The 19,914-nt window shown below is 33.8% G+C and overlaps 1 protein-coding gene across 7 annotated transcripts in view; it reads left to right on the top strand.

Moving 5' to 3' along the window:
• LOC134527188 (uncharacterized) overlaps positions 1–19,914 on the top strand; it is a 412,406-nt gene that overhangs the window by 330,151 nt on the left and 62,341 nt on the right. The gene's annotated exons all lie outside the window — the stretch shown is intronic.

Here is a 19,914-nt window from a genome sequence, read left to right as displayed (position 1 = left end):
GGGGCGACACAAAGGGTTGGTACAAACAGCGTTGCAGAGTTTGGCGGCTGCAATTGCTTGCAGTGTTTTCCAGCCGCCGGCCAGCATGATGTTAATTTTAAGCGCTGACTTTTTTTTTTTTTTTTATCGTTCTGGATTATCCGATTCCCGAATTAGTGCATCACGGATTAACGAGGTTCTACTGTATTGTACTTTTAATTTGTTATTATATTAAAAAATTATGAAGCATGTACTGATTTGGGAAACTTACTTTATATTCATGAACAAGGATGCATTGTCGCTACATTTGCATTAAATAAGGCATAAATCACAGATGTATTCCAGAATATGCTAAAAAATAAAATAAAGCACATTTAGGATCTAGACTAGTAATATGAATCTTTTTTTACCGAGAAAATGTTACTTATTAATACAACAATAATGCCGACTTTCATCACAAGTTACGGTCGCACATGTAGTAATAACAATGAAATAATAAATGACAAATATCAATACATTATACAATTATTATTTTTAACGCGCTTCAATTTGAAATATTCTGATTCACGTTCTATGTATGAATTTTTTTTAGGACCAAGTTTGTTTTGTGTAAACTACCAACATTAAAATATGTATTATCTGAGAATTCCATGATGGCCAACCAATGAATTTGTTAGCCAATCATTTTGAGCAACACAAAAAATAACTAATATTAATATAAAGAATTTTAATGGGTAAACTAGAGAAAACACCCCTTCACTTTTAACTACGGGCATATTAATCACTATGCTTTAGTGAGGCTTAATTTTAAAAGACGCACGACAATATTTCTTACGGCCTAAAATCATTGAAGCCAAGATGGCGCCTTTCAGTTTCCATTAAATTTTTCAGGAAAGCGTTTATCTTCATTTGGGACTTTAAACAAATGTCAAGTTGGTAACTACAAAATATTGTGCCGTCGGATGTTGAATTTCGTTTTCCGATTTCCGTGGATACATGAATCATTGTACTCACATATAATGCCTGAATGCCTTAAATCCACCAAGTCGGATTCTACAGCATTTGATGAAGTGACCAGATTCTTACGTGATCCTACAGTTAACCCAGAAATAAACATCCTCGAATAATGGAAAACTCAGTCTGCGTGTTCACCCAGGCTACATAAACTGTCCAAAAAATATTTATGGTCACCACCTGCGACAGTGTTCTCTGAACGTTTGTTCAGCACTGCAGGAAACATATGTGACCAAAAATGGAATCGTCTTGATCCAGACCGTGTCAAAGTCCTTGTTTTTTTAAATAAAAATTTAAAGGGTTAAATAATTCTGCATAATGTTTAATTTTTTCTCTTAACTTATAAATTATTTTATAACTAACCCTTGAGATCTGGATTTGGATTCGAGGGGTGGATTCGAGGTACTGTTTGGGATTCGAATTCAAGATTCGGATTCAGGAAAAATGGGATTCGACCCATTACTAATATATATATATATGTAAACAAAAGAAAAAAATATTGACTCTTGTGGTCTAAAGATTGGGTAACCTTCTTTTTGCTATTGTTACAATAATTTTTCTTTCAACGTCCCATAAAGCCATTTGTTCCTTATAGAGTTCGATGAACTCTCGTTAAAAATTGTTTGTTATCATTAAACTTCATCACAACACTAGCCTTAATCACAGTACTGCTAAACTAACACTGCTGATTTGCACTGCCACTACAAAAGGAAAACTGTAGGCTAGTCAGGTGAGCCGCTCAACAGATCTCCATACATGTTGCAATCCATGTCAGGTGCTCAGTTTGAGTTGGACAGTGCTGTTGAGTCTAGCATCCAACCCGGCAAAAAATCCATCGAGCATGTTGGTTTGAAGCCCACACACTGTCAAATATGTTCGAGCTGCCTGATCCCAACATGTTCGATAGTTTTGGGGGGCTTAAGACAATAGGAAAAAAAACTGAAAACACTACAAACTCATGTGTACTGCTGCCAACTGTGGGGTTGTAGAGTTTTTTGAACAGCCACCTGCATGCAAGTATGGTGGTCAATGCACAGACCAGGAGAAAGACTGCATTAGAGTTAGTTTATTTTGTGAACTTTCTGTATATTACAGTAGAGGGTAAAATATGTTACTGGAAATTTATCCTACATAGAGAACACCTGCGTTACTTTAGAGGATAGCCATACAAAGTAAAAAAAATATCAATGTAAGCCACAAACTATTGCAGGGAGAAGTGATAACGTTTTTAGTTCACCAGATTGCTGTCTGACTTTTCTGCTACATGCATCTATGATGGTGGTTTCTGCCTGTTCTGATACAAAAAATATTTATATTTATATTCTGTTGGCCAATAAAAAATTGAAAGACAGCCCACATTGTACCAATATCTTTTTTTCTTCATTGAATAGTATATTGCATTAAATTTCTATTAAGGCAAAATTAGAGCACTGATTTATAGTTTTCTAAATTATTTCTATCCTTTATTGTACAAGTTCTTGAGGAGGTGAATACAATTTAGATACCCCCACCATCCCTTCTTTTTTAACAGGCCCACCCTATTTGTTTAACAGTTTGAACTATTTATTATGTGATCTGATCATATCAGTAACATTGTTCAAGTTAAACTTGAGAGCACAATTAAATAAATTTACTTGAAAAACATAAAGTACATTTTGACATCTTAATCTATGCTTAAATTTCAATGATTTCTTTAAATGACAAGGCGTAATTACATTAGGAAAGTGCAATGACAGAATAAACAGGTGGGCGGAAACTGATGTACCCAGAAAACCAATCGGATCATGGCAACATTTGCCACATACCAACTAGCAAAAAATTCTTGTTTGAACATTCCAGGAATTGAACCTGGATCACCATGGTCTCTATTTTTAATAGAGGATGCGATGATCAAAGTGTCGCTGTATGCAGCTTCATATCAGAATGTTATATCAAATCTTTTAAGAAAGGTGGAACAGCTAATAAAACACTGTTACACAGCAATTAATAATGATAAAAAAATTCACACATTTGTAAGTTACTGTACTATGTGCCATTAATAACTATGCTTTTAAGTGATACATTTCCAATGCTACAGTACATACAGCAAATTTACGAGTCCAGTTATCTAATAAAGGTCATAAGTTGAACTTAAAGATTTTTTTTAGTAAGTTAAGTCAGTATACCCATCTTAAAAATAATTTTGGAGAATAGTGTTCGGATACAGGCTGGCCTGTTGTGAAAAACTATACAGTAAATAAATTGGTAATAAATATAGTTTAAAAAACTAAAGAAACATGCTTTTAAAGATTATCAAACTAAAAAGTTAAAAATAATTTTAAAATTTAATTTATGACAATAGTATATAAGCAATACTAGTATAAATGAAAAAAAAGCTTGAGGCGCTTTGTACCATATTTTTTGTATATTAAGCGCCTCATGCTTTTTTTTCATTTATACTAGTATTGCTTATATACTATTGTCATAAATTAAATTTTAAAATTATTTTTAACTTTTTAGTTTGATAATCTTTAAAAGCATGTTTCTTTAGTTTTTGAACTATATTTATTTTTAACTTTTTAGTTTGATATTCTTTAAAAGCATGTTTTTTTAGTTTTTAAAACTATATTTATGTATAATTATCATAGGGAAATGAGTTACCGACACTACCTATTACCATCTGAGATAACTATTTGGAGTTGCAACGTCTCCGAATCATTTACAGTTAGATGTATGGATATAATCTTAGAATTTACCGGGGGAAAAAAAAAAAAAAACATTTTTTTTTTTTTGGTGTGGCCGGGAGTAGAACCCATGATCGCTGAATCCGAAAGCTGACGTCACAGAAGTCGCGCGCCTTAGACCGCTCGGCTAACGAACGTAATGAAATTGATGGAACATTTTACAGTGATGAGCCACTCACTCTTAGTCGAAAGAGTTATAGACGGACAGACAGACAAACAAACATACAGGTGAAGCTAATATAAAGCATGTAAAAATACTTTCCTGGATCTATTTTATTGAACTGTGAACACTGTTCAAAATTTCATAAGCCACTGAATATTTTTATCTATACTTAATATTATAAAGCTGAAGAGTTTGTTTGAACGCGCTAATCTCAGGAACAACTGGTCCGATTTGAAAAATTCTTTCAGTGTTGGATAGTACATTTATCGAGGAAGGCTATAGGCTATATTATATTATCAACAACATTAGGGATCCTTACTAAAAGTCCAATTTAGAATCAAATGCGTTGGAGGGGGTTAGATACAACATGCAGTACACATACGAAGTGTGTGTTGACAATGCCGCAAGCGCTAGAAGTTTATTATTGCCTATTAACATTGTTGCCATGGACTAGATGCCTTATCATTAGAGACATGAACTTTTCGCAATCGCAAATTTTCGACGCAGAAATGTGAATTTCATCGTTTTGATGGGTTTTCGCGAAATGTTAACAATTTTGGAATCTATTCACGAAATTTGAAGTTTGAAAACCATTTCTGTTGAGGTTATTTTTTTTATAACAACTGCTGCATGGAAATTATGTTTATTTAATAATCACTGAATACAAAAGCACGTCGACCAATCAAAATTAATGAGGCATTTCACAAAAACATACTTCATATTAAAAGAATAATTGAAAATGAAAACCTTCACCCAAGTGTGAAACGTAACTTACAAACGTAAACATACCGTGCCCTATCGGCGTTGTAGTAAATACTAACTTCAAAAGAGTGCATTTGGGGCTTTCAAATGTAGTTTACTTGGTTGTAGACAGAGAGCGAGCTATGCATGCAAAGAGAACTATCAATATCACGCTACGTTCACGATCTCTATACAGGCATCAATGTAACTAAACATTTATGATGTTTATGCCAGAAGAGCCTGCAGCCTGGCTGGATTTTCATTCTCATACGGCGACAAAACAGATAATTTTATGAAGATTTAAATTGTGTTTGAAATAGAATTAACACATAGCAATTTTTTTTCTGTTAAATAATTAAACTGTAATACTTTAACTTACACTGCAATGGATTTCAACTTTGTATCATTCGGAAAATAAAGTTTTTGGACGTAGTCATAAAATGGGAGAGGAAAAAAGTTGATCTAATGGAAAAATGAGATTCAAGGTAAAATTTTTTTAAATATTATTTTAAAACGTGCTGCCTTTGGAATGTTTCGCTGCAAAGTGCAAACGTGAATAACCTTTTCTGTTACATAATCAGCGGTAATTACCGTTTACTGATCCCTAAGGATGCTGTATTTTTAAGGCTGTGTGCAATGTTTACAAACATGTTTTTGCGTTATTTTTTTTAAATTCCCTTAACGTTTGTGTGAAACGTTGGTGTTACTAGGCTCGTCACATATAATTACTTGTTTTGTTACAAGTTGTGATTGCGATTTCGTGTATGGTAGAAATTGGCAGAAATGCCGAAAGTTGTAGAGTCTGCCTTGACTCGAGCAAATGAGTTCTCTGCTGAAGGCTTACATTCCAGTGACAGAAAGATTTTGTTTTGTAAATTCTGTAACTTATGTGTGAGTTGGGAAAGAAGAGACACTATATTAAAACATATAAATAGTGAAAAGCATATCAATAATAAAAGAATTTCAAGTTCAAAAAAGGCCATCCTTCAGCAAACGATTGGTAGTAGTTTCCAGGTTGTTAACAAAAGAAAATATGCAGCGGATAATTTTGCACTCAAGACAACAACAGCATTTATGAAGGCAAATATTCCTCTTGAGAAACTACAGGAACCTAGCATCAGAGACTGGTTGCATGAATTTGTTGAAGGTTAGTTTGTAAAATGCTTTTTGTCGTAAATTCTTCTATAGCCTCTACAGATCAGGCCGTATGTATTTACTAATTATTGCAAATTGGGTTTGACATTTACAAATTGTTACAAGCCAACAAATACTAGCATAATTTTTTATCTCTTTCAGTAACAGTAGTATTAAAATAGCTACATTTATTGGGGATTATTTTTCAGGGGCTGGAGATTTGCCAACAGTCAGAACATTGAGAGAAAAGTACATACCAATAGCAGCTGAGGAAAGATTTGCCACCATTAAAGCTGAAATTGCTGGAAATGAAATTGCTGGAAAATATCTAGCGGTTTTGGCTGATGAGACCACAGACAAGAGAGGGAAGTGCGTCTTTGTTGTACTTTTCCGCCTCATGGACCAAATGCGTCTCAGAAAGTTTTTCTTGCTGGTGTTCATTTCCTAGAAGCTGCCAATCCTACCCATTGTTCCAGAGCTGTGCTAGATTCTTTGAAAAAGTATGATGTTAGCTACGATTCAGTAGTTGCTTTCGTCAGTGATGGGGCTCGTTACATGGCCAAGTGTAGTGACTGTCTCAAAGTCATTCTGGGTGACGAAGTATTGCATGTGCAGTGCTGGGCTCATAAGCTCTGCATTGTAGGCAATATCTGGCCAAAAGTTTGTACTGAAATCAACAATGCAGTTGTTAAGTACAAGGCAGCGTTTCAGAATACAGTCAAACCTCTCTGAAACGACCCCTCACGGTTCCCAGGAATAGGGTCGTAATAGAGGGGGGGTGGTAATAGATGTTTTCCGAAATTTTCAGTTGATTTCAAACCCCCCCTCCCCCTTTACCCAAACCGCTACTCGCTAAGAAACCAGCCGTACAATGGCAGGATGCTGTCACTCACAATGCTAGACGGCTTTGCTTTAAACCCACTTCAACCTTCATGACAAGTCCGTCGCCCTACAGGCCACTTCTACAGAAAATATGTCAATAGACAGTTTATTTTTACTGGTTAGTTTACATGTACGTTTTCTGCTTGCCGTAGTTAAATACACTAGAACCTTGATGTCATGAACCCTGGATTTAACGAAGCAGTGATTTTACGAATACATTCTCGGGAACCGTCAAAAAATTGGACATTTTGACCAAAATGTGAAAATCAGAAGAAAAAAAAATTTAAAACAAAACGAAATGAAAGATCATTAAAATCTGTTCATTTTAACACACGGCGTATTTTTGTGTCGGCTTTAATACTTCCAATAATGTTCATGTAAGAATAACAAAAAAATAATGGGACATGTCCTTTAAAAATACGGCAGCAGTAGCCTGTGCAACGTAAGTGGGAGCGCGGGAATATCATCTAGACAGGCTGGCGGCAGCACAGGCGGCGGATGCATGACGTAATACGGCTTACCTCTCCTTCCCTTGACCAGACTTCAAGGTTCATCCCTCCCAGGCATACAAACCATCGTGTCTCTCTCCCCCTCCTCCCTCATCGTCCTTCGGCATGTGAAACTGTCAACATCCTTCCTCCCCTTCGTCAAACTGTGTGCAACGAAAGCAATGTTTGTATAGTCCATTTCTGGTAAAATGAAAAATTTTTAAGGGGCCCCGCGACAGCCATTTACCGTTCATTGTTTTGATACAATTTGTTTGTTAGTTACACAACATTATTTCTGCTGGAAAATCACTGACACTTCAAAGTTTCTTTAATGGAAAAATTTAGCAGGGCCGTGAAAGTATTCATTTTTGCCGCAAATGAACTATACTCGCCCTTCCTGCCGCACAACATTCTCGGCGCGTGACGCATGGAAACTACAGTCGTGTGCCGCGCACAGCCACGATAAACCTACGCGATTTCCAAACTACACTAGATATCCGACTGGAGTCTGTAAGAGACTTGTATTGTGTAATTTCGGTGTTATTTAGCTGTTTTTCTTCAAAATCCCTTTTTTCGCATTTTCCATATAAATTCGCGGAAGATTTCGCGATTCCGCGATTCGCCATATAATCGTGGCCCTAGTTATTGCTCGCGCAAGAGGCGAGACGTGGAATGTAAGAAGAAAGATAAATGCGGGGTAGACAGACGGCGGCCAGTGTGTTTCCTGCACGGGGAATAAGTGGCGTAGCCTTTTTTTTTATGCTGGATGAAGCGATCTTTTTCTATCAACCCACGGGAAAAGATAATTGCTTGAGCTGTCAAAATAAACATTGCTGCGGCAGTTAAAACAAGTCGAGGCGGGCGTGCATCCAGTCGGTCGCTGTGTATTGTCAATCGATAGTAATCAAAATAAAGAGAAATCCAGCAGGTAGCTTTGCCTTAACTGCGTACCACACTAGACACTCGCAAAAAGCTAAACGTAAACACGTTGCCACAAAAACCTTTATCTGCACCCTGCCGGCAAAGGGACGTGGAAGGGGGGTTGTTAAGCGCTGACAGCGGTCGACAGGAAGCACTCGGCAAGAGAAACGCAGTAACACGATACTCACCACAAGAAACTTATTTTCTGTCCGATTTTCTTCGGATTTTCTGCAATTTTTTCACGGTTCCTCGAAATTGGGTTGTAATAGAGAGGTGGTCGCAATAAATGGGGTCGCAACAAAAAGGTTTTACTGTACTAGGAAACGCAAACATCTTTACACACAGTTTCTGACAGAAATATTCAGGCACTGACAAGAAAATTTGTCAGTTTCCTGTTCCAGTCCTCACTCGCTGGAACAGCTGGTTCAAGTCAGTGTTGTATGTTTCTGAGTACCTGACTGACATAGTTGAGTTTTTCGGTTCGAACGAAATGCAAAACTCACCAAATGCTGGAGTAGAGTTTTTCAATGCTATTCCAAAGTCACATATTCAGAAAGTACACATCCAAGCCGTGTTTGTTCGAGAACATGCTGCACAGTTGATGGGACTGTCTGGAGGGGTCTTCATATCCAACCAGCCATATTCTTTGTGGTAAACTTTCGAAACTGAAAGATGGTTTTTCTGTAGCAGCAAATGGAATTTTTGAATCTGAAACTGCCACTTTACTAGAAGATTTAGGAGGCAAAGTTCTACAGGCCGAAGTAAAGCAGACACTCCAGTGTACTGCATCACTTTCCATGGATAAGCTACAAGAGCAAATGTCAAGAGATCCTTGCAGGAAGACATTTGAAGTGGTGGGAAAGCGGTTCAACCCTTCTAGTGTTGTCCTCAATGACGTGAACAGCAGCTTGGTCACATCATTTCAAACCCTTCCTGGCATGAAACTTACTGTCTTGACACCATCCGACATTGCTTGTGGTTACACACGATTTAATGAAATCGTTAAAGTAGAGGCAGAAAAGAAGCAGCCTGATGTTGTATAAGTGCTTCTTTCCATGAAGCATGACTTTCCTGCTTTTGTTTGTGCTGCACTGAGAGCTGTTTGGCTGCCATGTTCGAACGTTGACAGCGAGAGGTGTTTTTCTTCCTATGGTACAGTTGTGACAGATAGGCACCACAACTTACTGGAGGAAAACACAGAGATAATGTCTATGTTTTCTTTTGACCAGTCTTAGTGACATTTCTAAACTTTTTTCTGGCAAAAATAAAAACAGTTTCAACAAAAAAATTTATTGTAGCTCATCATTGATTAAGATTCATTCCAGTTTTATGTGTACATGCATGTTGTGTTGTGTCAGTTTGTTAAGGGTGTAAAATAATATTACTGTGTTTAAGTGACTTATTAGTGGCAAAATAATGTGTACAGAATTCAAACACTGCTTAAATATGGATCTGTGCTGAAAGATAAGTGTTTTATTGTAAATAGTTGGCTTTTAGGGATGTGAGAGCATAATATTGTTTCACCGCTTTTCATGATTTTTTTTAACACTTTCTAGTTTTTGTTTTACCACTTTTGATTAATTTTATTTACCGAAAAGTTCATGTCCCTACTTATTCTTAATTTTCCCATAGAAGTAAAAAACACCCGTGTGATATTAACAACGAAGCAATCAGTACCCTCATATAGAATACATAGAGATAGTGTGAGGTATATATGTAGATATAAAGAGATAAATACAGATAGAGAGATACATAGATATATAGGACTATAGATGTAGATAGAGATAATTATATATTTAGAGACATGGATAGATTATTTGTATATGTGTAACTACTTCAAACATATTACAAAACAAAACTGAATGAGGCATTGCAATGCATGCCGAACATTAGCTAGATAATGGAATCTTTTCAATATTAGTAATCCCTTATTTTTCAGTTTTTTTTTATATTGCTTTATAGAGTCTAGATTACATACAGACCAGGTAAATAACTATAAACTTGCAGAACGTCTGTCAGGATCTGAAAGTGATATAAATTATTTTGCACACTTGACATTCAAATTAAGAAGACAATTACTAACTACATCTGATCTCTAAACAGTTCCCCTTCACCCTGTGTTCAGCCCGGGCAACGCTGGGTACTGCAGCTAGTTTTGAAATAAACTTAAAGAAAGTAATTTTTTGGTCATTATGACATGCCTACTGGTGAACCAGTTTCTTTTTACTGTATATTAATGGAGCCATTGTACACATTTCCATTTATTATTTCCTAAAGGAACTTACTAGCAATCAGAATTTAGGTAAAGACAATTATTGCTTTATACAAGAATCAGTGCAATTTTAAGGTTCCTATACACCCCAGTAAACATAATAATGGGTGCTTCAGCATTCAGCATTCAGTTTCAAATGTTTTTACTACTTAGTTCAAAATAGCTCTTAAGCTCTACCTCTTTGAGTCTACAAGTTAGCACATGGTTACTTGTATAATGTTCTGTTTATTTTTTACGTCTCCATGGCAATACATTATCATTGAATGCAGATTCACAGGTTAACTAACACACATAAGCAAAAAATACTCAAGTCTCCAAAAAGCAAAAAAAAAAAAAAATAAATTTAATGTTAAATAAAATGATTGGTCAAAGTAGGAAGGCTGCAAAACTACTAAGAACAGCATTTTCACGAAGACGGGCACGGTACAACGACAGCTTGTCAAAATCATCCTCATGAAAATGCTGCGAACAAATGCTAGTTTTTTGAGTAGGTTTCCAGTTCTTCCTCCTCGTTGCAGCTATCCAAGTTTTTCTTCTTTCTTCATTTTTAGGGAATAGAAAATATTCAGGCTGTCAGTGCAAAGTGAATCAACAAGGGACAAATATGATAAACTGTATCACTAGAACTACAAAATTAATTTTAAAAAATACTCATCCGCTCTTAATTCAATGATTGAATAATAAGAACTAATTATGAACAACAGGTATAAATACTTCACACAGAAGTTCAATAAAATGAGAACCTAACATCAGTAGATACATATTCTGTAAATCTACTCTCTTACTTGTGACAATGACCAACTGCTTTAATGACAATACAGTATTTTAAAGTAGCTAACCTAACTAACTGTTCAATGATTTTACAACATGTAAAATGAGAAATGAATTTTTACCTGTGACCATTTGAATTTTTGAATGATCAGGTAAGCACTATTAAAATTAGGTATTGTAAAATCAGTTGTATGGTAGGATAGGTTAGTTACATTAATAATACTATTAAATTGGGTGAGTAGGTTGTTAGGTTAGTTACATTTAAAAAATTCTGCAAAATTGTATGAACAGTTCCTGGTAAGGTTATATTGATAAACAAAACTGTAAAATGGTGTGAGTAGTTGGATTGGCATTTTTTAATTCAACAAAATTCTTTTTTATGCTATAATCCAGCTTAATTATGAACACGTACCTTCCTATCCTAAAATAATCATAAATGTTTCATATAGTTACTATTTTAGAACTTAACGTTATTCCATACATACGCATTAATAATACTTAACTAACCAATTGTTTCTCGTATATATTAATTTGACTAGAATACTAGTAACTAAATTAAGCAATTCTAATGACAAATTTTAAATAAGATTAGAATTCAAAACTAAGCTATTTGTCATCCCGATGTACAGAGATAAATTAAAAACTTTATTTAAAGAGACGTTATCAATTACTTTGTGCGTATCACCCGGATATTAACGTTATAAAATGTAAATTACATGGCATGCAATCCCTTTATAGACATATTTTACAAAATTATTTTTTTAAAAGCAAACAAACAATTTCCACGCGCATGCATGCCCGCGTGCAGGAGTCAACTTCTGATTATAGCAAGTAAAACAAATATTGTATCAAGTATTTGTTCAGATTTTACAATGACAAAAATATTAAAATTGTACTCACTGATGAAATGTCACCCCAGTAATCTTTCTATCTGTCCTATTTGTACACCCAAACGCAGCGCACGTAACCATGATAAGCGGTGAACACGCAATGTTTTGGGCGGGTACAATATGGCGATGGTGACGTAGCATGTGGCTTTAACTACGTCACAGCATGCCATCTCCTGACAATTCCTAACTCAATGGAATGAAGAATGGCCATCCGTGCCTCGCGATTGTAAACAAAGCAAAGAACAACTAGCTGGAAGATTGTCCATCATCTTGCAGAGTACAAGTTTTTAGGCCACCATATTGCGACATCTCTGCTTCGCTGCGCTAACAATTGTAAGTCCCATTTCCTGGCTGTGTTTCACGTGAAAGCCGCGTTCTTGTGTAGTCTGTGGAAGGTGGTGTGTTTACAAATACGTGCATACTCGTGAATATGTTGTATACTGTTATTTCTCGTGGTAAAAATGGGACGAAACGTAATTTCCATTCGCGATTGCATAAATGAATACAAAAGTGAACAGTTCTACGAAAGTGATACAAATATTTTAATGTGCAATTTATGTAATTGCCGTCTGGAGTGGAAAAAAAAAAAGATGTACTTGAAAAGCACATTAAATCTGAGGGACATCAGGCTGCAAAAAAAAGATTCACCGAGAAATCAGATGAAGGAAAATAAGTCGGTAAAACGGCAAGCAACAGTTTCTGGCATGATCGAAAACCAAAAGAAGGCGAAAATTTAAAAAACAAAAAAAAATTGAAAAAAACTAATTTCAATAACATTATTTGTGCACTCTACATCAACTATGGCCATGAACATGGCTAAAAAATATTTATTGTAATTTTAAGTATTCAATTTATTGCACTCATAAGTGCTAAAAAGTTGTTTGGAAACCTGCCAAGATAGGCTATCTTTGTAGTTTTGCTAGATCTTTATTTCTGTGGTTGTTAATAATAATTATGTGTATTATGTAATGCTTTTTAAAAATATACTTTTCTTCAGTAATGTAAAATGAGAGAATTGGCTTAATCTTGTTTTTAAAAATGCTACATTTCAAATTCAAAATGCTAAATGTTATTATTTTTAATGCTATAAATCACCATCTCTAGCAATAATGTTTCACTATTTGTTGTTTTAAAATACATATGTGAATTTGTGTATTATTTTCACGTATTTAGTGTTTGAAAACATAACCTCAAAATTTGTATGTTTCGTTGTTTTTCATTTGTGATTCGATTCAATATTTCGAAGCGAATTTTTTAATATTCGATTCGTATTCGTAATTTCCGAAGCTTCTCAGATGCCTACTTGGGACAACAGCCTACACCATTCCACGCAACTTTGGCAAATTCTGTCACGGTTTTTATTTTTTTACATCAAAATGTGCAATGATGCTGATAGAATTAAGGACTTTCGTACAGGTATCTACTAGCATTAAAAAATAAAATTCAAATCAACCATAATACAGGTAGCATCATGCTCTGAGAGCATCCAATGTATGGTTTTCAAGGTATCTGTCACAAACATTAATTTTTCCTCACCCACTTTGGTCATTGATAATGATAGAGCAAATATATAAAAGCCTTGCTACGGGTGTCTACTACCAATCTATATATATAAAAATTTAGCTTCCGTATGTATTTCGCCGCAAAACTCGGAAAGTATACGATGGTTTGGATTGAAATTTTTACAGAACATTGCATCTTAACAGAAGAGTGTTTATATGAAATAAAAGTTTGGGAAAATCCACCGGAAAAGTCGGAAAAAAAAGTTTCTATAACTAAATATCATGGTCACCCAACTTAGTTGTGACCACGCTCAACGATGCTGTACCATATTGTCGAAGTTCAAGCACATCAGGCTACTCGACCATTGTGCCTTGACGACTATAATTTACACAAATATGTATATATATATATATATATATTTCAAGAAAGAATAAAAAACTTTATTTAATTTGAAAGTATATTCTTTCGACTCTATTGATAAAAATACGTTTAAATTAAAAAATATTCAAATTTTTGGAGCACAGTAAAAAAAAAATGCATTTAACCACGAATATGCGAGTTAAACTTCAGAACGATCCAACAGCAGTCATATTTTCAAGACAATTAATTGAAGTTGGTAACGGCACTGTACCTACAAATCCAGAAACAGGAAAAATCAGCTTATCATCTGATTTATGCAACATCGTAGATTCAAAAGAGGAATTAGTAGACAAGGTATTCCAAAACATCGAAACAAAATTCAAAAATCATGCATGGTTGAGCGAAAGAGCCATTCTAGCGGCTAAAAATGTTGACGTACACGATATGAACAATAGTATTATAAACAGAATCGAAGGTGAAACAATGACATACAAATCTATTGATTCAGTAGTGCACCAAAATGAAGCAGTGAACTTTCCAACGGAATTTCTCAATTCACTCGATGTTCCAGGATTACCACCACATATTTTGAATTTGAAAATTGGTGTGCCAATTATATTGCTTCGAAATATCTGTCAGCCTAAATTATGTAATGGTACACGATTAGTAGTTAAAAAATTAATGGATAATCTTATTGAAGCAACAATTTTGATTGGACTTCATAAAGGTGAAGACGTATTACTTCCACGAATGCCACTTATTCCGACAGATATGGCGTTCGAGTTCAAACGACTTCAATTTCCAATACGCCTTGCGTTCGCTATGACCATCAATAAAGCACAAGGACAATCTTTGCAAGTGTGCGGTTTGAATTTAGAAAATGAATGCTTCTCTCATGGACAGTTATATGTCGGGTGCTCCAGAGTCGGTAAACCATCTGATCTATATGTTTATGCAAAAAATGGGAAAACAAGGAATGTAGTCCTTCCATTAGCTTTACAATAAAAATATTTAAGCTAAACACATTTTTATTTCTTCTATTACATTCCACAGCCATGCACAGTAAAATATTAAATTAAACAATGAATTAATATTAAACTGTGCCACAGCAAAGCGTGGCCGGGTTTAGCTAGTAAAAAATAAAATTAGAGAGACAAACACTGTACAGGTTGCGCCAGTGCCTTGAGGGTCTCCAATGTGAGGTTTTAATTTATTTATTTAATTGGTAACATGCCATACCAACAGCACAAGGCTCCAACGGTGGACACAAAATTTATGACAAGTATAAAACAAATACAGTAACATTATTAATACTATAACAGGACAAATACTAGAACAAAACAAACAGTAGGACAAAAACACAAGACAACACAACACAACACAACACAACATAACACAAAATAACATACAAATATCCATATGAATACTTAAATTCGAATAATTACTTAAACTTACAAAGAGTTTCATGAGAGTAACATGGTTAAATTAATATATATAGAAAATTGTTGGATTAATTTAAAGTACAATTATATAAGATATATAAAATATTAGTAATAACGAGAATTTTACTTTGTGTTGTGTCTATTATAGTTTGTAATGAGTCTATAAATAAGATCATTCTTGTTATAAATAGTATATAAACTAGAAAAGAGGCAAGAATTGAATTGAGGGATTCTGAATCTGGTGTTATCTAGAATATAGCTACATTTAATTTTATAGTTATAAATATTATGAACAAAAAGATAGTCCAAATAGGCTCTACGGTCTTCTAGAGGAATAAGATTGGGATGCGGAAAACCTCTTTGAATTATTAGTTGAGACAATTTGTTTTGTAAATTTTCTAGTTTCTCAATATCAGTTGACCCAATGTCATTCCATATAGTTGAACAGTATTCTAATTTAGATCAAATTAATGCCAAGTAAAGAGAGAGAATTGAATCGGAATTGGTAGCATAATGAGTGATATATTTTATAATAGAAAATGTTCTTGAAATGGAATTTAAGTAGTCGATTTGTTAATGAAAAAACAATTTTGAATCTAGAAAGACACCAAGGTCTTTTATAATGAAAGTTTTTGAGATTGGGTTATTATTCAGAATGTAATTATAAACTATAGGGTTAAATTTCCTAGTAAATGATATTACCTTAGTTTTATTATTGTTTAGGTTGACCAAGTTTAGAAGACACCAATTATTGATTTCATTAATGTCCCTTTGTAGTAGAGCGCAATCATTGACTGTAGATATTATTTCAGAGATTTTCAGATCGTCGGCAAAGAGTACACCAGTTGAGTAATTAACCATGGTAATGTCATTTATAAATATATTGAAGAGGAGAGGTGATAGAGTGGCACCTTGTGGTACTCCAGAACTAGCATGGTGTAAAAAGGAATTATGCTTATTGACAGATACAAAAAAATATATATTATTGAGATAGCTAGAAAACCAGTTCAAGTAGTTAGTACAAAAACCAAAGTCTGATAGTTTTTTTAAAAGTAGCCAATGGTTTACTGTATCAAATGCTTTGGCTAGATCAAAATAACAGGCATCTTCCTGACCTCTGTTTGTAACTATATTATGGATTGGGTTAAGAAAAGTAATTAGGTTAGTAGTGGTGGACATTCCAGATCTGAATCCGTGCTGACTGGCTGATAATTTATTTTGAAGTTGAAAATTTACAACTTTGTGTATAATTTTTTCAAATATTTTTGCGAAGCCATTAAGTAAAGATATTGGCCTATAGTTTGATACAATCAATTTAGAGCTATTTTTGTGTATCGGAATGACCTTTGCTATTTTCCATTTATCAGGGAAAACTTGAGAATGCAAACTGGTGTTAAAGATATGGAAAAGAAGAGGAACTAATAAGTATGAACAGCCTTTTAAGATAAAATTAGGGATGCCATCTGGGCCAGTGGATTTGGAAGATTTGAGATCCTTGATGCCCTATAGAATAAGGGATTTAGAAATGTAGGACATAGGAATAGCATCCGAGGACATGTTTGAAGACATCACATTATTGTTTGAAATCTTGTAGACACTTGAAAAATATTGTGCAAAAACATTAGATGAAACAGTTGGATCATCACAAATATCATCATTGATTTTTAAAGAATATTGTTCATAGTAACCATCTTTCATTAATTTAAAGGTAATTCAATATTTTAAATAATGACTTAATTCAATAATAAACATTTAAAAGTAATGCGAGGATTTTAACCAACTTCAAATATTTTTGGTAATGGAATCCCCACAAATGCCCCAATTTAAAAAAGATAGCTGAACAAACCGCACATCACCTAAGTATGTCATTTCAATAAAAAAAAAAATTGTAGCAACTGATCCATGCTATTTCCCCTTTAAGAAGTTTTCCCTGTTAATAAGTTTTTATCATCCAGTCCCTTGAAAAAGTCTTAACAGGGTTTTACTGTAGTTTATTATTTATATTCAATTTGCCTTTGAATTTATACTAACACATCAAAACATTGAATATTCTATTGGTTATGAGTATTTGACGTAGTGTACCTGGTGAGTTTGTCATTCATTACCTTTGACTGTTGAGTTTAATTTATTTGTGCAATATAAATATCCATGTTTTAATGGGACCGCACATTTAAAAACATGAGCTATTCTCAGCCTTTTAAACACACAATTATTCAATGTTATTTAACTACCATCTCGTAAAACAGCAGCAGAAAAAATTGTGTGAGCGATTGAAAATTTTTTACTGTTTTTGACATTTTAAAGTTCAAAACAAACTGCTACTGTATTTCTTGTATTTTTTTTGACACACATATTCAGTAGTATGAAAAATAAATGTCTACGATCACAGACACAAAAGAAAAAACAAGCACTCATTTGCGATGTCCCTTAAAAGAAGTGAATACAAAAGTTTCAATGATGTGTAAATCGATAGTCACTATCTATACCATTCAACACAGAAAACTTACTTTCTGTTTTTATCAATGGCAAAAAAGACGGAACTTGAATTAAAAATAAAGAAACATAAATAATGGTTCTGAATTTCGGAGAAAAATGGCAGAAAATATGTTATAATTTCACCTGGCTGCCATTAACAACCAAAACTGGTAAGTAACTACGGTTTAATATGTAAATACGACCTTATTTAATCACTATTTCACAAGTAAAAATGTTTTTTTAGTAAAAATTATGGGATTTTACGGATCATGAAGATTTTCTGCATTAATGTGTAGAGTATCCATTTCTGGGAAATAAGGTAAATAATAACAAGTGTGAGGTTTTTTTTTTCCTGTGATCTGCTTAAAAACACTTTTTTTTCCAAGAACTAAGATATTTATTTTAACAAAGATTTTATGTATTATTTTTGTAGCTGACTTAACCTAACCACTCTTTAATTCAGTTATTTACCTACTGACCAGTTCCTTTTCCTGCATATTTAGGTGCTAAAAAACTCTTTATGGCATTCACATGCTTACTATTCAAATATATTATTCGTATTGGAATTGTATTCAAAGTATTCAAACTAAAAATAACTGATATTCACTAAGGCCTAAAGATTACTTATTCTTTTGTCATGCAACATTAAACACACACATACATACACCAGTTAAAATGCATGTAAATTAGTTAGTGAACAATATTTTTCTATCAAAAAGCTACAGAAAATACATGCATGCATGGTTGACTTGAGAATTTTTTGACGTGAACATTTTCCAAGTTTTCATCATCTAACGAAGTTCATCAATAAAGACAAAACAACCATACTTTCACTTTTATATATTAATACGTCATAATATACCTGCGTGCCTTTTCTGATAAGGTAAAATCAGAGGAATAGTTTTTAAAAAAATAGACAGAAGTTATACTGCTTTAATCATGAAATGTTATGATTTGGTATACAGTGAAATTCTGTTACAACGTACTTCAGAACAACGTATCTTTCAGTTCAACATATTATTTTTAATTCCCGCTCAAAACACCTATGTAAACAATGTAAAAATATTTCACTTTAACATAAAAAACGTATCCTACCTTTCATTACAACGACCATTCTTTTCCAGTTATCAGAAAAAATTTTACATAATTGTTACTGTGTTTGGGCAGGGGTTCTTTATTATAAATGTACATTATGATTAATTTTTATCACTTTCAAGATTCGTTAACAAGTATAAAACGTAAACAAACACTGTCTTAACGATTCATAGAATTATAGTACAGTATAACGTGCTATTCTTCCTCCTCCATGGATCACACATTTTAGTGCATGAGATGATCTAAACAATTGATTGCAGTCTCGCCTCTCTTCAAGACAATTGTTTTTAGCTGCGCCATCTTTTGGTTATTTGTAGAGCACGTTTTAAAAGTTTTAATTAATGCAGATATGTATATTTGTAGATACAAAATTTAAATAAAAATTCTATTTTAACTTATATACGAAATAGAAGATCCAATAATGTTAATTTATGCAGGGGTTAAGTTTTGAACTGTTTGGTGTCACAACATGGCAGACAAGCGTTAATTGTGTTGCCTTGAAGGTCAGAATGTTGCCTGACATAGTGATGCGTGTGACGCCCGCTGCTAGTGCGGCGTTATGGTTATCTATGGATGCGAGGTTTGTTTATGTTTGACGTGGCACAAGACAAACAATATTGTTGATTGAATATTTTAATCAGGATGGATGACCAAAAAGATAAAATGAAACGCAAGCAGTTTGTACGCTAGTAGTTAATTCCCACTCTTTTAAATTTTAGTTAACACTTTAACAGGAAGTAAAAATTATGTTCCAAGAAACTGCAGTGAAGGCAAGATATTGCATATTACAGGAAATTTTAAAAGGAAGAAAGTTTGAAGTAAGGTATAATATTATAAATAATATGTATTCGTCTTTATTTTATTAACTAGCCTGTTTTGCTTATTTTTGCTTTCAGACTCTTTTTACTGTATCGCTGTAACATGTATTAAAATGTAAGAGTCCAATTGAAAGCATGTTGGGTCATTGGGTGAAGGAAATTGTTTAGAGGAAATAGTTTCTTTCATATCAATTTTCCTTAAACAATTTTAATTTATCTTATCCGGTCTTTGAAAACATTTTG

The sequence above is a fragment of the Bacillus rossius genome, chromosome 1 (assembly GCF_032445375.1).
Source record: "Bacillus rossius redtenbacheri isolate Brsri chromosome 1, Brsri_v3, whole genome shotgun sequence".
Taxonomy (NCBI): domain Eukaryota; kingdom Metazoa; phylum Arthropoda; class Insecta; order Phasmatodea; family Bacillidae; genus Bacillus; species Bacillus rossius.
Note: the sequence above shows the minus strand (reverse complement) of the source record. Positions and strands in the feature narration are given on the sequence as shown.